Source organism: Mauremys reevesii, linkage group 14 (genome assembly GCF_016161935.1).
Source record: "Mauremys reevesii isolate NIE-2019 linkage group 14, ASM1616193v1, whole genome shotgun sequence".
Taxonomy (NCBI): Eukaryota; Metazoa; Chordata; order Testudines; family Geoemydidae; genus Mauremys; species Mauremys reevesii.
In genome coordinates, this window is record NC_052636.1 from 10,284,373 (window position 1) to 10,304,410 (window position 20,038).

General features: G+C 52.7%; 1 non-coding gene across 1 annotated transcript; it reads right to left on the minus strand.

The window, feature by feature from the left end:
• Window positions 1-18,823: 18,823 nt before the first annotated feature.
• On the minus strand, window positions 18,824-18,896 carry TRNAV-AAC. The gene has a single exon. It is a non-coding gene; the product is annotated as a tRNA-Val (tRNA).
• Between the last annotated feature and the right edge of the window lie 1,142 nt (window positions 18,897-20,038).

A 20,038-nucleotide genomic window follows, 5' to 3' on the forward strand; every position in this document is an offset into this window, starting at 1 on the left:
CAGGGCTTGGCTACACTTACAAATTTGCAGCGCTGCAGCAGGGTGTGAAAACACACCCTCTCCAGCGCTGCAAATTGCGGCACTGCAAAGCGCCAGTGTGGTCAAAGCCCCAGCGCTGGGAGCGCGGCTCCCAGTGCTGTCCGTTATTCCCCACAGGGAGGTTGAGTACGGACAGTGCTGGGAGAGTTTTCTCCCAACGCTGGCGCTTTGACTACACTTAGCGCTTCAAAGCGCTGCCGTGGCAGCGCTACCGCGGCAGCGCTTTGAAGTGCTAAGTGTAGCCACAGCCTCAGCAAGCTATGCAAGGACCTGCCTATGGACAGAACTCTAAGGTTTTTCTATGCCATGTGCTTAGGGAGATGTATTTTCCATGCCCTGGTTCCTCGCTGACCCGGGGAGAACAAAGGAACACGAAAACAAAAACCTTCCCCTACAGATTTGAAAGTATTTTCTTCCCTTATTGGTCCTTTTGGTCATGTGCCAACCAGGTTATCTGAGATTTTTAACCCTTTACAGGGTATTTTATGCTACCTGTAGCTACATGTTTATGACACCCTGTAAATAGCAATCTGCAGAATCTGATTCTGAGTAAGGACAGAGTGAAGGGAAGTGGCTTCAGCAGATTTACTGAGCATGCTCAGTTCATGTGAGCATGCTCAGTGCACCATAAGTAGCAAATTCCTACACACAGCAGTTTCTCACACCGCACCTGAGGCAGGGGTTCCATCGCTGTCCAGACCCCACCCAAGAGCTGCGAGACCCTCAGCTTAGCACTCGCAGGGGCCAATCCAGCTACGGGAGAGTGAGCACCCCTGGGAGCAGGGAAGTGACCAAGTCTCCCTGCCAGAGGGTGGGGGAGGGGGAAGAAAGGGAAAGAGGAGAGACTGAAAGGGGATAAGGAGAAATAAGTGAGGCAAGCAGCACCCAGCTCTTTTCTACTGCATCACCCCTGAGCAGATTGCTCCTGAGCTCTGGGTAGATAGCCCCCAGTGTCCCCCAGATACCCCTGCCTCCCAAGGCAATGCACATGGGGATCTCCTTCCTGCCAGGTGGGTGTCACCCTTATGCCATGATTGGAGAAAGACAGCAAAGCTTGGGAACACGTGTCTGTATTTCCAGTCCAGTGTGACAATCCCGGCTCCAGGAGGGGTTTGTTCTCTGCTCCTGCTGGAGGGGCACAGAATGGGGCAGCAACAGGTCTGTGTCAGTTTTTGTTGCTCCACGTTCCTTAACTTAGAACAGTGTGAAATGAAGAAAATGGAGATTGAATTAAAGGGAAATATACAAAGAAAAGTTCCAGCCCCCGTTGCTTATTGAAAGAAATGACTCAATTTCCCAGTTACTTGTTTTATTAACATGAACAAATAAAGCCAAGAGCGCACCTCACTAAGGCTAAATGACTAGACACCACTCAGCTAAGGGTTAAACAACACAGCGATAAAGTTCAGGTCAAATCAGGAAATCAATGAGTTAACAAGGATATTGCGCTGGAATCAAGTCGTCAATTTAGTCCAACCATCAGATTAATACAGCAGAAAAACCAACCCCTATAAATCCTAAAAGAGCAACCCAAGAAGGCAGGTGCACATTTAGTGATGCCGAAACCCCAATCAGAGATTTTGACCCAGGCAGTGCAACCCAGATTTACCCAGCTGAATATTTCAATACCGAAACCTAATCATTGCTTACATTTAGCCCACAACGTCAAAGCTAATTAGTGAAAACTAAGGAGAAAACTATTCTGTAGCTAATACTTCTCCTCGCCCTCTCGCCCCAAAATACATACAGACCTTAAGAGACACATTAGTAAAAGCATTCAAATAGCTCTCGCTGAACAATATGTATCTGACCACTCAATTCCTTGCAATGCTTGCACAGGTGAGGAGCATGCGTTCTGTCATTCCATAGGGCAGGGTTTTAAGGCTATCAAATAGAAAGACTGGGAGGTCTCCAACTTCATAAAAAGAAACAGACGAAAAAATAGAAAAGGGAACAAAACGTTTCTAAGATAATAAGGGGTTGGATCTCTGCACCTCTCGGGCTTTGGATTCGCCCGGAGTAGGAACTGTAGCTGCAGTTTAGGAACCAGGTACTGGCACAGATTTCCTCTATCTCAAGTGCAGGGTGTGACCTATGTCTCATTCTCTCTGTCTCGATGGGACCATGAGTGAGAATGAGGAGGGGAAACCCCAGCAGGAAGATGCTGAGGAATTAGAACCACCTGTGCTCTATTTTCACACTTTCTAATTTTTCAAAGAAGCAGGAGGCAGAGAGGTGATACAAATGCATTAGACTCAAGAGAAAAACTAACGACAGGTCTACACTAGGAGGGGGGATTGATCTAAGATACACAACTTCAGCTACGGGAATAGCAGAGCTGAAGTCGACGTATGTAGGTCGACTTACCTCGGCATCTTCACAGCGCTGAGTCGACTGCTGCTGCTCCCGTCTACTCCGCTTACGCCTCTCGCGGTGCTGGAGTACCAGAGTCGACGGGAGAGCGCTCAGGGATTGATTTATCATGTCTAGACTAGATGCGATAAATCAACACCCCAATAGATCGATCGCTACCCGCTGATCCGGTGGGTAGCATAGACCTGCCCTAAGAGACCAAACCACAGACTCTGGACTCAGCATTCAAGTATCCTGCAGTCTGAACTTCGCATCTGATACATTCCCTTATTGGCTACCATTGTTTGGCCAGCAAGGAAGTGATCCTTGTCCAACAAGGCAGCCAGATTGGGACCCATAGGCATGGAATGGCTCTGAAGGAATCAGCTGTTTCTCTCTGTGCTTCATCTAACTTTGGAGTCAGATGGTAAAAGACAGTTGAGCCCAGTTTAATCATGGCGTCCTTTAGGATAGTGATCAATGCCACTTAACTAGGGAGCAGGATTCTAAAAACACCATAGCTTCCACATCTGGGGTGAAAATCAATCACCACTAACTGCAATTTCTACCTGAGTTCTTGTCAAATCTTTGACCTTACTTGGAGTAATTTTACACTTCTCTGGCGTAGAATTCTTCACCAACCACACAACAGATCAGTAGCGACAGTGAGGTACAACTCCCCCTACTGTGCCCTTTTATTTCTTTAATCTGGTGGCACAGATTTAAATTAGCAACTAAATTCAGGTGCGGCTTAGAATCCCTGTAAGATACCAAATGTCAGGTCTCTATTAAAAATAGGTATCTTTCTGCAGCTCTATCACATTCAACATGGGTTTCAATTTCTACACATTTGCAGCATCTCCCAGTGGTGAGCTGAACAGAAATGTCACCTCCATTTTTCCCCATCTCTACCTAGAAAGGGATTGCATTTCCCAAATAGGCAACATGCACCTGATTAGGAAGGAGATCTCTTCAGGAGCGATAGGGCCTGCGCCACAACAGCTTTGGGAGCCCAATGCATGGGTATTTTGCTTAGTTCCAAGTCATTTACTAGGGTATCATCTTCCCAGCCCTTTAGAAAAAAGATTGACCTAACCAACTGCACAACAGGGGGACTGGGATGGTGATTGGGAATAAGGGAATCCCTCTGACTTACCCTATCTCCTTCTATTGTTACAGAGGGTGAAATGACATTTTCCCCTATCCCTGCCCTGTTCCTGCTCTTTGTTATAGTTCAATATAGTTTAAGTGAGGAAAATGGTAGTAAAAATATCTGCTCCCCAGCACAACCTGAACCAACATCAGAGCAACGGGGAAATGAAACAATTTGTTCCCAAAGGGGGAACTCGATGACTAACAATTGCTGTGAAAAGGGGGAACAGTATAACCGTGATGCTCAGGGTTTGTTTAGACTAGGAAAAGTGATGCAGTTTAGGTCAGGACAAGGGGAAACCTAATGGCAGCCACTGCACCTGGACTGCATCTGCTCTACAACTATAATTGTCTTTTTACACCAAGATCACTAACTTGAGCAGCCAACACCATGTACAGCCCTAGTGGATGTCAGGCACAGGTAGTTTTTGCCTCAGTGTAGCTTGTTGGGAATCAAACCTCTCTCCCACCTGGAGCTGATGGAGCTTGGCTGTTTTCAGTGGTAGCAGATGACAGAACAAGGAGCAATGGTCTCAAGTTGCAGTGGGAGCCATCTAGCTTGGATATTAGGAAACTAATTTTGCTAAGGTGGTGGTGAAGCACTGGAATGGGTTACCTAGGGAGGTGGTGGAATCTCCATCCTGAGAGATTTTTAAGGCCTGGCTTGACAAAGCCCTGGCTGGGTTGATTTAGTTGGGGTTGGTCCTGCTTTCAGCAGGAGAATGGACTAGATACCTCCTGAGGTCCCTTCCAACCCTGATATTCTATGGTTCAATGACATACATCCTATGGCTCAATAGAAAAGATCACAGGACTGACCCCAAAGAAGGGTGAGCTGGAAAAGGCAGAAGCAGGCAACCCATCTGGGAGAGCTGAGCTACTACGGTGAAGATGGTGCAAACATCACTATGGGGGAATTAGCAAATGTGATTTAAAAAAAAAAATCTTTGCTCAGCCCTAGTCAAGGCATTTATTACAGTTCTCTCTTACGTGGATTTTCTGATGCCTGATAAGGAGTGAGCGCCAATTGAAGCTTTTCCCGCACTCAGAGCATCCAAAAGGTTTCTCACATGTGTGGATTCTCCTGTGTGTGATAAGGTGTGAGCTCCAATTGAAGCGTTTCCCGCACTCGGAGCATGTATAGGGCATCTCCCCTGTGTGGATTCTCTGATGTGATATGAGGGCTGAACTATCAGTGAAGCATTTCCCGCACTCAGAGCATGTGTAGGGCTTCTCTCCTGTGTGGATTCTAAGATGTGTGATAAGATGTGAGCGCCGACTAAAGCTTTTCCCGCACTCAGAGCACGTGTAGGGTCGGTCTCTTGTGTGAATTCGCTGATGTGAGATGAGGGTTGAACTATCAAGGAAGTGTTTCCCACACTCAGAACATCCATAAGGTTTCTCACCTGTGTGGATTCTCCGATGTGTGATAAGGGCAGAGCTTTGATTGAAACATTTCCCGCACTCAGAGCACATGTAGGGTTTCTCTCCAGTGTGGGTTCTCCAGTGTGTGATAAGGGTAGAGCTCTGACTGAAGCTTTTCCTGCACTCAGAGCACATGTAGGGTCTCTCTCCTCTGTGCATTCTCTGATGAGTGACAAGGTCTGAGCTCCCATTGAAGCTTTTCCCACACTCATGGCATGTGTAGCGTGTCTGTTCCAAGTTGATTCTCTCGTGTGGAATAAGATCTGAGTGGCTACTTAAGTTTTCTTCTGACCTCTGCTGAGTCTCACAGGCTGTTTCTTTTTCTGGGAGTGCACAACTCCCGGAAACATTCCCTTTGGATCTTCCTGACAGCGTTCCATGTGGTTCTACTTGCTCAGCATCTTCCTGCTGGGGTTTCTCCTCCTCATTCTGACTCACCATGCTATCACCTGATGGGAGACCGAGCCAATGCAGACATAGGTCACTACCTGCACCGGAGAGAAAGGAAATCTCAGAGAGAGGAATGGTAAAAGGGATGAACAAACCAAAATGTGTGTGGAGAGATCAAACCTATCAGGTGCTGATTTTCACCAGAACACTCAGGTGAAAGCTACATTGGGCAGGGACCTGCTGCCACTTGTCAGAGCATAGGTGGGAAGCCATGAGTCACATCTGCAGGGAACAATCCTGAACTTGGAGGGCTCATAGGGTCTTTGTAGGGCATCCCAAATGTTTCCTGAAATCACAGACAGTTTTTGAGGGAATCCCAATTCCCTACCTGTGCAGGCAGCTCTCAGGAGCACTTCTTTCTCAGCGCCCTGGAGATCTGGGACCCACGGCTCTTCCTCTCGTTCCAGCCGGGAGATCACATCAGGTTTGGAATCTGGAAGCCCTACTGCAGGCAAAGAAAATAAGGGAAGTCAGTGGAATTTGTGGGATACTTGTCACAAAGAATATTCCATGGTTTTACCCCCGGCTCATTTTTAAGCAGTAACATCCCAAGGCCAGCTTCCTTGGCTCAAAGTGGCAGGAGAGTTGTTAATCATATTCATTACCTTAGTGCCTAAGAACGAACTAACAGTGAGTCCCCATTGTGCTAGGCAAAGTACAAACACAGAACAGTAGATGGCCCATGCCCTGAAGAATTTACAATCTAAATACACAAGACAGACACAGAATGGGTTAGAATAGAGAAATTCAGACCTGTCTGTAAAGCCTAGACTTTAAGAACTTAGGTGTATTTTTATCACTTAGCTAGTTACAGGGGTATAAAAACAAAGAATCAAAATCACAGTCTGCCTGTGAATGGGCCTTCTCTCACTAGGATAGTCTGAGGCCTTGTTCTTAGGCTAAGGCCTTTGGCTAAGCAGTAGGGGCAGCCATAAGCTGGGAAGCGAAGGGTCACATCCTCACATCCCAAACCAGTCACACTGAAATAAGGTGCTATTGGGCTGTTAGGAAGTCGATCCTGTCCTGATAGCGCCCATCACCACCAGATAAAGAAACAGATCTTAAGATGGTTAAAGAAAACTTAGTTTGACAGCAGCCTGTCTGGCAAGAAATCACGTATCAAGAGTTGCGGTTGTGAAACTCTTTTCTGTATTGCTTTTTCTTTATGTCCCACAATTTTCCATTGTTAATCTGTCTGGTTCTCTAAGTGTTTCTCTCTGCTGTATAATTAATTTTGCTAGGTGTAAGTTAATTAGGGTAGTGGGATATAATTGGTTAGAGAATTATATTACAATCTGTTAGGATTGGTTCATTAAATTTCAGTACAATGATTGGTTAACGTATAGCTGAGAATATTACTATATAAACAGGAGGGGGAAGGGAAATTGGAATCATGTTTGTTAACAGGGGGGAACGTGGAACAGGAACACAGGCAAGGCTCTGCGGCATCAGAGCTGGGAAGGAAACACTGGGGAACAGACTCTATGGGAGTATAGAGATAAGCCCGACCGGTGTGAAGGGCTTCGGAATATGCTTGCTTAGAAACTAACCCCAATAAACATGGCATTGTCTGCGCTTCGGACTTCTGGTCTTTTGCTGCTTGCTGTCTGCGTGACAAGAACCAGGGAAGCGGGAGGCCTCTAACATAACTGACATGACCTGATAACTAAGAGGTGAGCCTTTAAGGAAGGTTTTAATACACGTTGGAAATGATCAGGGATTCCCATGAGCACTGATGAGGGGACCATGCAAAATATGCATTTAGTTCCTTGTCTTGTTTTATATCCTTTCCCCATTAGGCACACTGGCACTGTCATGGATCCATGGGATCTGTGCAATGCCTGGGCATTTAAATAGTCCTCTGGCTTCAACACTCCTACTTCAACCTGTGAGCTCTGCCAGCAGGTCCAGCTGAACGACACTCCTGTTCAGAGACTGTTCCTCAGTCAATGCACAGAGCAAGTTTTTGCTGTGGCACTGGGCAGACTGTTAAAACATAGCAGGGTTCATTAGTGAACCGAAACACAGCACTGGAAAGTCCTTAGATTAGCACAGGGAAGCGAAGAAGACAATATAGTTCACACTGGCCAATGCCCTTGAGCCAGGCTGCTGTAGAAAATGCTTTGGTTTCCTTTAACTGCACCTGTCCATTTGTCTTTGCTCCGGTAGAGCTCCCTGCGTCTGCGAGCCCAGTTATTCCTGCTCCCAATAATGTAACAAGTCCATGTGTGCTTCACTCAGCCAAGCGGAGATCCTCCCATGGACAGGTGACAATCATTCCCTTGTCTCTGTCGGGTATTCCACTGATGTAGGTTGGTCCCAGCCTGTCCTTAATGACCCATTCATATCACCCCATGACAGCTACGTGACAAAACACCCCATGTCTCCTGCTCGTTCTAATCATAGCAATACCAACCACAGCAGGAAACTGAGGTGTGTATTGGCATCATACAAGTATCACCAAAATTCCCACCTCTCTCACACACACACACACTGCTCACAGCCCCTGGAGAGAAAGCAACGCACAGGAACTGGACATTAGTCCAGTGAACACAGTGGAGGACAAGCTGCAATCCTCAAACCCTGATGAAAAAGGAGAGGCATGTGAGTCCCTATCCAAGCACGTGCCCGGGATGGCAAGCTGCGGGGGCTGCCCTGGTAGTCCCTGTGAGGGCGGCAGTCAGGCTGCCTTCGGCGGCTTGCCTGCGGGAGGTCCGCCGGTCCCGTGGATTCGGCGGCAATTCGGCGATGGGTACATTATGTAGATTGATCCTTGCCTATGATTTCAGTTATAACTGTCTCCATTAAATCAAGTTTCTGTGTGTTTCACCAAATTTCATCTTCTCAATTAACTTTGCGTAGCCATGTACAAGGGCGAGCTGTACCCCAATACGTCATCTTATAGGTGTAAAAACTGCACAGGCTACACCACCACCCTGTAACATCATCAACAAAGTGCCCATCTGTGCCTGGGTAGGGGCCCTGCTATAGGAGGGAGGATGCAGCAAGGACTCAGGATCGGTGGCCGGGGTCTCTGTGCATAGAGATTGGGAGGTTATACAGGGAGGGGGGTAATGAGCGGGAGAGGGAGGTCAAGAGTTAAAATAATATTTGGGGAAAACATGTATATAAGTGAAACAGATCAGAAAGAAAACTGGAGTTTAGGCTCTAGAACAAGGCTTGGGTAGGGATTTGGGGTTAAAGGTCTGGGATCCCCCACAGCTCTGGATCCCCAAACCTCTCCTCTCTCCCACTGACCCACCCACCCCACTTTCTGAGTGCCCTTCCTGCACACTCCCCTCCCCTTCTTCCCTTTACTCTCAGCTGGCATCACCTCCCGGCACCTTGGGAGCATCTTCTGTTCCCTCCTCGTCTCTCACAACCTCATCCCTCCTTTCTCCATCTTAACTCTAACCCTGCACACACCCGCCCCATGTCCTGGCACCCCAGAATTATCTACTCCCCCCCCTTCTCCTCCTCTCACATGGCTCTGTTCTCCTTTCACCTTTGGGCTCCTGAATGACAACATTATACTCTCTTCTATCAAAAGAGGAGCTCATCTGACTGTCACACAAGCCACACATTAGTCACACACCTATTTACTCAATTTAGAATTCTACAGGAGGCGTATTTTCCTCTTAAAATGAGGAAAAGGCATGAAACCTACAGTTATTAATGTAGCCAATAAGGACACATTAAATGCAATTTTAAAATGACTGATGACAAATGTCTAAAAATTATTCTAGTGGGTGGGAGATGAGGCAAAAAACAGGGGGCAAGGAAACTTGTCAAAACTTTTATGACAAATGAAGGTACAAAGTTACTACTACTCAGGTTCTTTAGAGACCCCACAGCTTCTAATAACCCAGGGGACAGGACTCCTTACCCAGCGAGGTCACCGTCTCATAGTTCTCCTGCATGACATCCCTGTAGAGGGCTCTCTGAGTGGGGTCCAGCAGAGCCCCTCTCCCCTGGTGAAATACACAGCCACCTCCTCGAAGGTCACCGGCCCCTGAAAGAGCAAGAGCCCAACACTCGGTACCTGCTGCCCCACTCACAGCCCCACACTCATGGGGGAGAGGAGCCGATCAAATGGAAGCTCTGGGTGGCTCACAGTCAGAGTCCCCCCCACACCCCGCTCAAAGCCAGGGCCGGCTCCAGACCCCAGCGCGCCAAACGCGCGCTTGGGGCGAAGGCCCCGCGGCAGGCGGCTCCAGCAGACCTCCCGCAGGCATGCCTGCGAAGGTCCGCTGGTCCCGCGGCTCTGGTGGACCTCCCGCAGGCGTGCCGCGGGACCAGCAGCCCCTCCGCAGGCACGTCTGCGAGAGGTCCACCAGCGCTGCGGGACCGGCGACCGCCAGAGCACCCCCCGCGGCGCGCCACCCTGCGTGGGGCGGCGGAAATCCTAGTGCCGCCCCTGCTCAGAGCATCCAGTAAACGCCAGGGTGAGGGGACGAAGCGAGAGCCCCTTGTCTCTCCCAGCAGATCCACCCCCCCCCACTAGCCACAGACGGACACAGGAGATGGAGGCCCTGGCAGGGTTCAGGGAGAGCTCGCTGGCAGGGAGCCCAGCGCTGTTCTCATTGTGAAGAGCTGGACGGGGCCAGACTCAGTGGGGGGCAGACGACATGGCGGTCCAGGGGGGCCTTGCTGAGGGGGTTCCTCCAGCAGGGGTGTCCTGTCTCTCCTCCCCCCACTTCTCTTCAGCTGCCTCCCCTGCAGCTCTTCCTGCAGCCCTGCCCCCCCCCCCCCCCACTTGGAGCTGCCATGGCCAAGCTGCTCCCAGGAGCTTCCTGTGCTGTGTGGGGGAGGAGGGGTGGCCCCCACCCTCCTGCCTCTGTGCCCAGTCTCTGCTGAGCTGAGGTGGGGGGACAAGATTCTGTGCTGCTGCCTCTGGGTCAGGAGTGGGGGCTGCTGGCCCCTGCTGCCGTGTGAACGAGCCTTCGGACCAGTGAGTGCCGCTGGGCTGGGAGTGACAACGGGTGTGTCTCACACTCCCCCCCACACACACACTCACCCCACAACAGACACTTCAGTTACTGTTATTACTTCCTTTTACTTCCTGTCAAAATGCGCAAAGTACATGTAGTCTCTGTAATTTTATTCTTTCACATTCGGTCAGGATGACAGTGCTGGTAGTTTAGCTTTAACTGGTCTGTGCATGTCATCATTTTATTTCTGGCTTATGCTGAAATTCAGTTCTTTGAGTAACAAGTTCTAAAATGCCTCACCTGGCCTGGCTGGAGTAATTATCATTATTACTGTTATTGCCGTATTGTGCTTTGTCATTCATTATTTAAATGGTACTAGCAAATAACAGACTGTACATGTTGCATGTATTTACCTGAGCAGGGCTCGTTTGAAAAAATTAGCTAAACTCAAAACTTCAGACACTGTGCAGATGAAGATCACTTATCTTCAGATTGTATTTTTAGTCTGTGACGAAGGAGGGAGTGGGGAGGATTGAGCTGGGGATGTTGCGGGAGAGTTTTACTGGGACTGTCTGCATTGGGGATGGGATATCAGGGTGTGACTTCACTTGAGGGGCAATAGCTGAGCATGTAACCTGAGCCCAGGAGGGGGATGGGGCCAGGTGACACCTTCTGCCCGAGGAAAGTGGACAAAGGCTGGAGGAGGAGCCGGGAGGTGTGGCTGGAGGAGACGGCTGGAGGAGGGGTTTCAGTTTGGAGCTGGCTGGGGAAAGGGAGGGAGGCCAGAACCGTATATAAAAGTAAGTAAATACGTTGTCAGTGGAGTGAAAAACAATTGACTAAAATAGAGGAGATAATGGCAGTAACACAGAGTGTTAAGTAAAATCTGCTTCCTTTCTCTATATTTATTTATCTCTACGAAAGAGAGGGTGCAAAGTATCAAACTTGTGTTTCTGATACCTGCGTCAAAGCTCCAGAACGGATACCTCAAGGCTTGGGATAGGGAATATCTTGCTGTATTATCTCCTGATTGTTCTAAATTTAATTTTACATTTAATATGTGGCTGTAATTGGAGTCAGTAAATATTTATCTTTCTTTATATAACAATTAGATAGAGTGCTCGTCAGTGAATTTCTAAGTTATTTTCTGCAAAAAACCCTACAGTTTTCAGGTGCCTCAGTAGCCCCTGGAATCACAGTTAAAGTTGCCCCCGCCCCAAAATCTGAAATGGCCCCTGGTGAGCCAGGAGCGGCCACAGGGCTGCAGGGTATCTGGGGCTCCAGCAAGATGCAGCCCCCGTGTGAGCGCAAAGCCCGGCTTGAGCTGCAGGCAGAGCGCCGGGCACCACAGGCCACAGCAGCAGGGTAGGAGTAAGGGTGGGAACGGCAGCCAGTGATTTTAGTTCACCGTTCATTTACTGTGTGGTATTATAAATAACTAACACGTTATGTCACATGGAATCACTGTGTGCTAAATAGAGAATTGATTGATCGGTCTGTAGAGAATAATCATGTATTAGGTATCTAAGTAAATAGGGTTGAACCACAAGGCCTGTAGGCTGAGACCTGCAAGATTTTAACTTCGCTATTTTAGGCCTTGGAGCTAGGAAATGCTGACAGAAGTAAATAGCCGAGGAATAACCCGATGCCCTAAGATGATGGGAAAAGAGGTACCAAGTGGTAACAGGGTGAACAATTAGCCAGAAGATTAATTTTAAATAAAAAAAAATCTGGAAAGGCACCTCTGTTTCCAAATGGGCCTTAACCACAGGACACAGGTTGTGTGTCAATGCTAATGAGGTATAATCAGAATCACGTTATAAAAGGGGGTGCCCAGAGCAGGAAAATTGAGTTCCCTGTGGGAAACTCCAGCAGGAACCATCCCTCTACTGATGATCAATCCATGAGAGACACATCAGACCCTAATACTATTGTTGTGAGTAGAACTAGAGTTGTAACTTTTGCACAGGTCTTTATAGAATTTCTGTGCACTTGGGTCGTCATAACCTTAACTGTAACTTTAATAAAACTTGTAAAACCGACTAGACCTTGTGCTTGTGAATGTCTGTGTGGTCACTACCCTTGGTCTCTGTGTGTTCCTAGAGACTGTACGTTTGAAGCAAGTAGCAGAGGCGACTTTCACTCTGTTAAGCTTGAAACTGTCGCCACCAGAGCCGACCCCGCGGGGGTGAAATGCCACATTACAAACTGCACTTTACATAAAATAAAAGGCTGCACAATACACCACACACCAGGCCACCCTCACTTCTGCGCTGCTGCTGGCGGTGGCATGGCCTTCAGAGCTGGGCGCTCGGCCAGCAGCCGCTGCTGTGAGGCCGCCCTGCCAGTGCTGAATTTGAGCCGGGGCTGAGCTCTGGCGCCTCTTTCAATACAAACTAAGCCCTAGAGGGAGGCATCGGGGTCTGGACATGATGGTGGGGAGCCCCTGGGGGCCAGGGGGGATGGGGGGCACCAAAATACAAGTTCACCCAAGGCCCCATTTTCTCTAAGGCCAGCCCTGGAGCTGGGTGTGGGGGAGGGGCACATCCCCTAAGGCCGTGGTTCTCAGCTAGGGGTCCCTGGGCCTCTGGGGGGCTGCGAGCAGGTTTCAGGGGGGCCTCCAAGCAGGGCCCGTGTCAGACTCGCTTGGACCCAGGGCAGAAAGCCCAAACCTCCCGGCCTGGGGCTGAAGCCTGGGGCCATGAGCCCTGCCACCAGGGGCTGAAGCCAAAGCTTGAGCAATTAGCTTTGCGGGGGGGGGGGGCTGTCACATGGGGCCCCAGGCAACTGCCCTGGTTGCCACCCCCTAACGCCAGCCCTGGCTTTTATATGCAGAGAACCAGGCACATGCAGGGCAGTGGAGTTTTTATAGCACGTTGGGGGCCTTAGAAAGAAAAAGGTTAAGAACCCCCCTAAGCCTCCCTGGTGGGTGCCCCTCACATCTCACAGCAGCTGCTGGTTAATCAGGTCGGGCTCCAGCCCTGGGAGTCTGGTCTGTTTTCCTAGCCCCACTGAGGGGGGTTGTTTCCTGTCCCACAAATTAGAGCATTTCCACCTTCCAACCTCATGGGTCTGTTCCTAGAATGGAAGCCGCATATTGAACAAGTCCCAACAGGTTTGCTACACCCTGGCCTCCTCCCATTCTCCCCCCTGGGAATGTTTTGGCTACTCCAACGTCCAAACCAGACTGCCCAAACCTCCCACCTCCGGTGTATTTGCTGTCCCTCCCCTCCAGCAGGAACCCACCAGCAAACCTCCCATAATCCCTTCCTGAGCTGGCTCCACTGCAGCCATTTCCCTTCCCTGTCCCATGGGAGGATGGGATGAGCTGGAGCGAAACACGGACGGCATCCTGCAGCCTGGCAGGGCGAGAAGGGCAGTTGTGGAGGTTTCAGAACAGGCTTTAGTTCATGTCACATCACGATTCCCCCAGGCTCTTTCCCTGCAGAGACACAACCTAGGCTCTGCCATGCTGGGAACATGCTCCAGCTCTTTATTGCCGGGGAGATCTGGCCCCTCCTGCCAGGCTAAGCCCACAGGGAGATTTTTCAGCCTCCCCAGTAATAAAGTCTCTGAACAAAATGCTGGAAAGGAGCAGAACCAAAGGGGCTGGGCAGGCTCCATAGGGACACTAGCTCCTCCCTTCCCCTCCTGTGCGGCCATGTCCTGTCTCTGGCAGAGACCGGCCCCTGTCTCCCCAGAGGCAGCCGTGTCTGCGGGCTCCCCCAGCCAGCACCCACTAACCACCACCCATGCTGGGGGAGTGACACAGGACAGCAAATTCCACCTACCCAAGGACAAATTGCTGCAGGTAAACGGGCTGGGTTCACATCCCAAAGCTGAGCAGAATTTAAGAATTACGGAGAGAATAGGGAAAATAAGAGACTAGAGTCTCAATAATTTTAGGGAAAACGAGGGAATCTCCTTGGATTTTCTAGCCACATGTGGGGAGGGGAGAGAGAAGGGGAAGAACCAGAGAGAATTGTTATCAGATTTTGAGACGGAAAGAAATGGCACAAACAGGAAAAGGATGTGAGTGGCTCACCCCCGTGACCATAGGCGTGCACAGCACATTTCATTAGGGTGCGCACCCAGGGAGCCCTGCCCTAGCCCCACCCCATCCCCTGCCTCCCACTTCCTGCCCCTGGCTGCCCCCTCAGAACCCCAACCCCTGCTCCTTGTCCCCTGACTTACCCTCCTGAGACACCCCCTGCACTGTAACTGCCTCCCTAGGACCCTACCCCCTACCTTTCCCCCTAACCATTATCCACACTCCTGTCCCCAGACAGACCCCCGGGACTCCCACACCCCATCCAACAGCTCCCCGCCCCCTGACAGGACCCCCAGAACTCCCAACCCATCCAACTCCCTCTGCTCCCTGCCTGCTCCAATCCCGCTCCACCTCCCGAACCCTCCACCCATCCACCCCACCTGCGCCAGGTCCCCTGACCCCCCACTCCAGAGACCCCACCCCACCCCCAATAACCCCCAACTATCCAACCTCCTCCCCCCCTCCTGGCAGCTCTGTCTAGTGGCTGCGCCCCCCCACACCCTCAACGGTGCACAGGAGGTTCCCTCTCCCCCGGGGGGAAGGTTGCCTAGTGGTTAAAGCACAGGCCGCAGGCACAGGTGTTCTGGGTTTGAGTCTCTGCTCTGCCCCAGACTCCCTGCTGAGCCTTGGGAAAGTCACTTGACCTCCTTGTGCCCTAGCTCCCGCCTGCCCAATGGGGCCAACACTGACCCTGCCTCCTGGGCTAAATCCATCCATGGCTGGGTGATGGGGGGGGGGGAATGGAGATACCAACCTGGGGAGATTTGGGCTGAATTTCTCCACAGCCGGAGAGTGAGAGCCAGCTCCACAGGGGATGGGGCGAGAGGCTCAGGCCAGCTCCACACAGAGGGGAGTCAGGGCTTCAGCCCTGCAACTTCTGCCACTAAGGTGGCTGGAGCTACCGAGCCGGGACTTCAGCCCCACATCTTCTGCCAGGGTCCGGGTTCTCCTGCCTGCCCCAGGGGGCTCCTCTCCCCTCCTCCCCGCAGTGCAGCTCCTGCTGGGGCCCGGGCTTCTTCCCACCCCACCTACCAACCCAGCGGGCTTCTCCTCCCCAGCTCCCGCCGGTACCTGGAGCTTCTCCTCCCCAACCTGCCCCCGCCCCAGCACAGCTGGGCTCCCCAGGGCACCCGCCGCTGCTGTGGCCGGAGCCGAGCCTGGCGGGCAGGGAGCAGCGATTCACGCTGGGGCCCTGGCAGAGCCCCAGCCCGAGCGGGCGGGGCAGCCCCAGGGGAGCGGGGGCTCTGCTGTTGCTGGCCCCGCCCCACCGACCCCTGGGGCTGTTTTGGGGCTCACCCAGCCCCAGGAGCGGGGAGCAGCGGAGCGGAGCCTGCCCAGCAAACAGCTGATCGCAGCTGCGCCCAGGCCGCCCCGGGAAAGCTCCGCGAGGAGGCGCCACAAGCTGCCGGCAGCGGGACATTCCCGGGGGCCGAGCACCCGCCTGCAGCCGCCGCAGCCTCCCGCCCCGGAGCCCCCACGGGAGGGGGAGCAGCCTCCAGCCGGGGCTCAGGGCATTGGGGTGCCGGGCTCCCCTGCGCACGCCTGGGCCCGGGACACTCACACACACACTCTGCCCCGGGCTCCCTGGTGCCCAGAGACCGATCAACCCCGCCTGCCCCCGCCCTTCCCGCCTGCAGCTCCGGCCTCTCCTCCCGCCCCGCCAGCCGCACCCAGGGGAGCCCCAGGCCCCAGGCTCTGTCCCCACCTGGAGCCCAGCGGGGCCGGGCAGCTCCTGCTGCAGCTGAGAACAGCGGCTCCGCTCCGGCCCGGCGGCTCCAGCGCTGCCGGCAGCACGTGGCCACCAGGGAGCAGCTGCTGAGCCCGGCTCCTGCGCCCAGGGGCGGCTCTAGACCCCAGCGCGCCAAGCAGGCGCTGGGGCGGCTGCTTCCGGGGCGGCATTTGGCTCGTGGAGCTCCGCCGCATGCCTGCGGCAGGTCCACCGGAGCCCGGGACAAGCAGGCATGCCGGCAGGAGCTCAACCGAGCCGCGGGAAGAGGGGACCCGCCGCGGGACCGGGAAGGGCGTGAGCGCTCGCGCTGCTTGGGGCAGCCCGATTTCTAGAGCCGCCCCTGCCTGCGTCACAATGTGCCAGAGCCCTGCCCCAGGAGCTGCCCTGCCCCGGGCTGTGCCAGAGCCCCGCCCCAGGAGCTGCCCCACCCCGGCCTGTGCCAGAGCTCCGCCCCAGGAGCTGCCCTGCCCCGGCCTGTGCCAGAGCCCGCCCCAGGAGCTGCCCTGCCCCGGGCTGTGCCAGAGCCCCGCCCCAGGAGCTGCCCTGCCCCTGGCTGTGCCAGAGCCCTGCCCCAGGAGCTGCCCCCGGGCAGTGCCAGAGCCCCGCCCCAGGAGCTGCCCCACCCCGGGCTGTGCCAGAGCCCCGCCCCAGGAGCTGCCCCACCCCGGGCTGTGCCAGAGCCCTGCCCCAGGAGCTGCCCCACCCCGGGCTGAGCCAGAGCCCCGCCCCAGGAGCTGCCCCGGCCCCGCTGTGCCAGAGCCCCGCCCCAGGAGCTACCCCTTGGGCTGTGCCCGAGCCCCGCCCCCAGGAGCGGCCCCGCCCCCAGGCTGTGCCAGAGCCCCGCCCCCAGGAGCTGCCCCCCCCCGCGGGATTTGTTCTCCTGCCTCCTACTTCCCAGCACCCACCGCTCCCAGCTGCTCCCTTCCTGTGTCTGCAAACACGCCCCCCCCGCACCCGGGCGGGCTGCAGCGCCGCTGGGGCTGTCTCCAGTGGCTGAAATTGCCTCCATCTCTAATCACCTGGGGCGGGGTAGAGGAACGAAGGGAGGAGATGGGCCCAGGGTGTGAAAGCAGAATTAGGGGGCAGGGAAAGAAGGACTGTTTGGAAAGGTGCAAAGGAAACCCTGTCACCGCTCCTGGGTGATCCAGATGGAGTCAGAAGAAGTTGGGCAGCAGAGGCTCAGATAAATTGAGGGGAACCCCCTGGGTGTCCCAGTGTTGGCCAGGGATTGTACAGCACCTAGCGCAATATGGGGTCCCGATCTCAATCATGGTCTGTGCAGCACCTGGGAGCCCTAATGTCTGTTTCCTGATCACAGGCACTGGGGATGGAGTGAGGGAAACCTCAGCACCTGAAGGGTTAATGCAGCCCTGTGTGCAGCCCCTGCTAGGGTGACCAGACAGCAAATGTGAACAATCGGGACAGGGAGTGGGGGTAATAGGAGCCTATATAAGAAAAAGGCCCAAATATCGGGACATCTGGTCACGCTAGTCCCTGCTGCGTTCACGAGGGGTTGGCTTAGAGAGTTGTAGTAATAACAGCAGCAAAGAGTCCTGTGGCACCTTATAGACTAACAGACGTATTGGAGCAGGAGCTTTCGTGGGTGAATCCCCACTTCGTCAGATGCACCAATAGTCCCATATGGGCTAGTGGTCAGGATTCCTGGTTTTCATCCATGGGGCCTGGGTTCAACTTCTGGTGTGGGAACAGTGCAGAGCTTTTGCCCAGAGTGGAGACAGGAAATGAAAGGAACAGGAAGGGATCCTGCCAGCAGGGGAGTTAGACAGTGTGGGGAGGGGATCCCAGAAGTGGGGTGGGGGGCAGAGGTCTGAGGGGAGACCAGGGAAGGATCCCAGCAGTGTGGGAAGTTGAGAGCACAGGCCTGGCCTGGGGACCTGGAAGAGTGAATGTGTCCCTCTAAACCCATCAACTGCAGACTAGGCAGGACTGGAAGAATTACATATTTGTTGGTAAATGTCAATTTCTGTGTAAACGCACAACCCAATGGCAAAATATTTCCATCGATAATCATCAAAATTGGCAGATGGGCAAAGTAAGAAACATGCTGCTTGAGAACTTACCCTGTTGTAGGAGCAGCAGTGATCTGTGTGCTGCATATAACCTGTATGCCCAAAAGGTCGGTTACACTCCCCCGCCCCGCCCCATCTCCTCTCCCTCTCTGAATGCCTGTGAAGTGGCTTTCCCCCTCCCCTCCCTCCTGCAATGCTTGTGGGATGAAGGGGCTGGTTGAACAGCTGGAAGATCAGAAGAGCTCCTAGATAGACAAGGTGTCTGGGGCTCTCATTAGGCAGCATTGTGAAAGCACAGCTGAGCACAGGGCCCCTTCCCCTTTTAAGGACCTGAACCTCATGGCCTGCGACTAGAGATGACTTGGCTGCATCTGGTGGGTCACACTCCACCTCAGCCAGTGTCCATGCAGGGTCCCTGCTCTGGGTGTGTGAGCGCTGCCTAATGAGAGTCCCTGACACCTTGTCTACCTGGAAGCTCTTCTGATCTTCAGCCAGCCCATTCATCCCCAAGCATTGCAGGAGAGAGCGGAGGAGGAGGGGAAAGCCACTTCACAGGCATTCAGAGAGGGAAAGGAAGTATAACAGACATTTTGAGCATAGAAATCACTGCTGTTCCTACAACAGCAGGGACAGGCCACTAGGAGCTGAGAAAAGGAAGCCATGCTGTTTCTGCCTGGCTTTGAACCAGGGACCTTTTGCGTGTTAGGCAAACGTGATAACCACTACACTACAGAAACTCTGTGCCCTTCCCTTCATAAGAACATAAGAATGGCCATAGTGGGTCAGACCAAAGGTCCATCCAACCCCATATCCTATCTGCCAACAATGGCCAATGCCAGGTGCCCAAGAGGGAGTGAACCTAACCGGAAATGATCAAGTGATCTCTCTCCTGCCATCCATCTGCACTCTCTGACAAACAGAGGCTAGGGACACCATTCCTTACCCATCCTGGCTAATATCTATTAATGGACTTAACCTCCATTAATTTATCTGCAAAAAGAACAAAGAGAACATGTGGCACCTTAGAGACTAACAAATGTATTTGAGCATAAGCTTTTGTGGGCTAAAACTCACTTCATCGGATGCATGCAGTTAAAAATTCAGTAGGAAGATATATATATACACAGAGAACGTGAAAAAATGGGTGTTGCCATACACACTATAACGAGAGTGAACAGTTAACGTGAGCTGTTATCAGCAGGAGAAAAAAACCTGATTTTGGGAGGGGAACAGGAGAAAGGACAAAGGAAGGAAGACACGAAGAGAAAAGAGGGATCAGACAGTGGATGGAGCAAGAGGTGAAACAAAAAGGACAAACCCTTATGTCCCCAGTGATTCTAAGAGACAAAATCACAGGTGCAGAATAAAATTCTGCCTCCTTAAGCTCGTGTTTTCCATGCCTAGAATTCAACTGTCACCAGATGGATCAGACTGAACAGGTTTCAAACCTCCAGGAGGCTCTTACCTTCTAAACAGGGATGGCTGTTTTCTAGTAAAATCACTCAAAGGGAAGGAGAAAACTCGAAAGAGGTTCCTCCTGGCGCTCACGTCCGTGAACCCGAATACTCTCTCAGTCCTCAAAGAGAGACCTGGAGAAGGAGACTTGCTGAAGCAAAGCCACAGGGGTCTCTGAGGTTTCCTGGCCCCTCGTCCCTGTCCTGCCTGGCTGATGTCAGCATCTCTCTGTGAGGTCACCACCTCCCCACCACCTTGGACCAATAGGCTGAGGTCCTGCAAAAGGCCTTTGTGATGTCACTGCTGCACCCCTCCCTTGCTGGGCTAATGTCCTGCCCCTGGCCAGGCACTTTGGAGGTTTGAGCTACTCCCTGTGGATCACCCCACTCAAGGAGCGTTCGTTCTAGGCAGCAAGCCGGCTAGA